Source organism: Medicago sativa, chromosome 3 (genome assembly GCF_051527215.1).
Source record: "Medicago sativa cultivar Bolivia chromosome 3, Bolivia_mono, whole genome shotgun sequence".
Taxonomy (NCBI): Eukaryota; Viridiplantae; Streptophyta; class Magnoliopsida; order Fabales; family Fabaceae; genus Medicago; species Medicago sativa.
Window position 1 is genome coordinate 5,209,935 of NC_140751.1, and position 3,380 is coordinate 5,213,314.

At 34.6% G+C, this 3,380-nt stretch overlaps 1 pseudogene; it reads left to right on the forward strand.

Moving 5' to 3' along the window:
• Positions 1 to 910: 910 nt before the first annotated feature.
• On the forward strand, positions 911 to 2,556 carry LOC146935128 (F-box/kelch-repeat protein At3g23880-like; annotated as a pseudogene).
• The last annotated feature ends 824 nt before the right edge of the window (positions 2,557 to 3,380 follow it).

Consider the following 3,380-nt stretch of genomic DNA (forward strand, 5'->3'; position numbering starts at 1 on the left):
GAATTTGGGGTACAAAACATATAGTTTGGAGCAAGGACTTGGGAATCATGATGGGAAACCATCAAAACTAATAGTCAATCCTTCATTACATGTATGTATTCTTCTTATTTTGTTAGTTATCTTGTACTTAGCTATGAGTAACTAATTCTTGTGTGATTGAGCCATGATGAAACTATTGTAATCTATGAATCATTAGTTGTATTCTCCCTATTATCAATATTAATCCATCTTTATTCAGAATTACTTGTGTTTATAGCTTTTCTTATGATTGTTTGTATGACTACTAGCCATAGCTTCTTACAATTGCATGAATTGATTTTAGGAATTGAATGACTACTAGCACTAGCTTTTGATCTTGATCTAGTAATTCTGTTTAACCCAACACTAGGAGCCTAGAGATGGGAAATTGAGGGTTATGACATATAAATTAACGTTCTATATTTGCTTCCGCGGTTATTCAATCTTGGTTAAGAGATTAATGGGGTTATAACTTAGGAAAGGGCTTTGATGCGAGAGATTGATCAAAGTCACTTAGTTAATTTGTCGTAAAGATAGATTAGTTATTGAGAAGTAAGGAGAATACAACTAGTCATAGAAAACAATAGTGGATTCACCGGCTCAATCATTCATCTCTAAGTATTTTTACACAACTTATTTAATTGAATCTTGAATCAATTACAATTGCCTAGGGCAACAAATACAAACTTTACACATCCTAACGAATAACGAAATTGCTACAATTGAAGTTAACACAGTCCTCGAGGATCGATATTTTTTACTACTTCGATAGTTTTTGGTACACTTGCCAAATATTTATCAAAAACATTGCTATATATATATATATATATATATATATATATATATATATATATATATATATATTGTTTTCATTAAGCCGAGGCATAGACACAAATATTCTACAGCTTCAATATCGTCATGGGTATATGTTTTTCTTCCACCAAAAGGTTGTTTGCAGCTCTAACCGCAAGGCAGCAAAAACTAAACGGAATTCAACAACAACGATGGAGACCGGTGCGGTGACGACTACGGTCCACAAACGTCAAGCACCAGGTAGCTATGGCTACTATCAAAACAGCTCCGTTTCTTTTCCGCTAGTCACGGAGGTAACAAACGCCACCAAGACGCAACAATTGACTACTACCTCCAACGGAACCCTAACATCACTGCAAGAAGAACCACTACCCATGCTTCCATTTGACCTCATTGCAGAAATTTTTTGTAGGCTTCCCGTGAAGTTACTCATGCAACTTTGGTGCCTTTGTAAGTTTTTCAATTCTCTTATTTCTGATCCTAAATTTGCAAAGAAGCACCTTCAATTGTCAACAAAGCGCCACCATCTGATGGTAACATGTTGGAAACCTAAGTTAGTTATATATGATTTCCCAATCCCATCGATTTTATCTTCTTCTACCGTTGTTACACCGACACAACTTTACCCTCCTAATAGTATCACACGCGGACATAACTTTGTGAACGTGCTGTGCTATTGTGATGGCATCTTTTGTGGCATGCTCAATGTTGGATCTTATTTTTTGTGGAACCCTTCCATTAGAAAATTTAAGTTTTTGCCTCCTTTGGTAAATCCACCCAAAGATGTTTTAGTTTTTTTCCGCATAAGCTTTGGATACGATCATTTCATTGATAATTATAAGGTCATTTTTGTTTCTTCCGAAAATGAAGTTAGTGTTAATACTTTTGGGACTGATTATTGGACAAGAATACAAGACATCCCAAATAATTTTCACATCCATGGATCAGGAATATTTGTGAGTGGCACTGTTAATTGGTTGGCAAGTGATGATTCAAGTTTTCTTTCTCTTGATTTAAAGAAGGAGACATATCAACAGCTTTTGCTACCTGATTATGAGTATGAAAAGGTTCTGTGGACTTTGGGCATGGTGAGGGATTGCTTGTGCGTCTTTGCAAGAAGTTGTATGTTTTTGGATGTTTGGATTATGAAGGAGTATGGATATGAAAAGTCTTGGACTAAATTGTACACTGTTCCTAACTTGCAAGATCACAATTTCAAAGCCTGTGACGCTTTATATATTTCTGGTGATGACCAACTACTAGTGGAGTGTTATGACAAGGGAAGTGATAAGATGAAGTTGGTTGTTTATGATTCCAAGACTGGTACTTTGAATATTCCTGAGTTTTCAAAACATCTATCAACAGACAGACCCAAATGTCTACATTGAAAGTTTGATATCACCTTAAGCACGGATTCAAATGCAACATTGATATGGTTAGTTTTTATTTGTGTTATTTATATTATGCCTGCTCTAATTCTTGGTGACTTGTTAGATCATTGTTAATCAATGGTTGATGGAATCTATAGGTTGAACATTGCTTTTTATTTTCAATAGTTTGGTTAACTTGAGTTGTCGATTCTCTCGCATCTTGCACTATATTTTAAATAGTTCACAAGCATGAATTCCATTAAATGGTTTGTCATTTGATTTTCTAAGATTTGTGTTATGGTGTAGATGTTACAATGTCTGATTAGTGTTGCATATATTTCTCAAGTTTGGGCAAGCTTATGTTTTTAATACCGTAAATAGTTACTATTGATAAATGCAGGCATTTTGATATACATATACTATATTTGTAGCACATTTTAAGTGTTTCCATTGTTCAATAGTTGTATTGTCCTATGCTTTGAAGTTGATCTTTCAAAATTTGTACCCTAGTCGGATTTTCTGTTATCTGCAAAGTACCACCAGAATCTGGAAGTGGATTGTCTCTGTTAGCATATCTTCTGTCTGTCACTTCCATTAGGAGTGAAAAATAAAAGTTCTTAATCTTCTCCTGGGGAAATCAGAGTATTCCCCGTCCTCTAAACAAGTTATTAATGGTTGTTGCATCTCTACTATCTGAATCAGAAACTTACAAGCCAATTTTCATTCAATTTCCATCAAAAGAACTTCCAAAGAAACATAGTAAAAAAATTTAGTGGTGTATCTAACAAACCTTAAACAAATGCCTTCTTGTATGACTTTCTCTGAAGCCTCCAGCTCAAACAGTTTCTCCTCTATGATAAAGTCCTGTCAAATAGTGGTGTTATAACATTGCAGCGTTGCATTTACAACACTCGAGAGAACCAAAAAGGTTTGGTGTTATAACTTTGTTCAGCTGTTATGTTTCATCTACATGCATGTCTTTTTGGTGGTGCCCGGGGTTTGAACTCCAAACCTTGCATACATTATGCATTGTCCGTACCAACTGAGGTAAGTTCACGATGACATCTATATGTATGTCTATGTATAGTTGTATACTACTAGTTATTAAAGTTGTGTTACATTTATTAGAACAAAAAAAAAAAGTTGTGTTACATTCCTTGCTTTATTTGTTCAGATTTG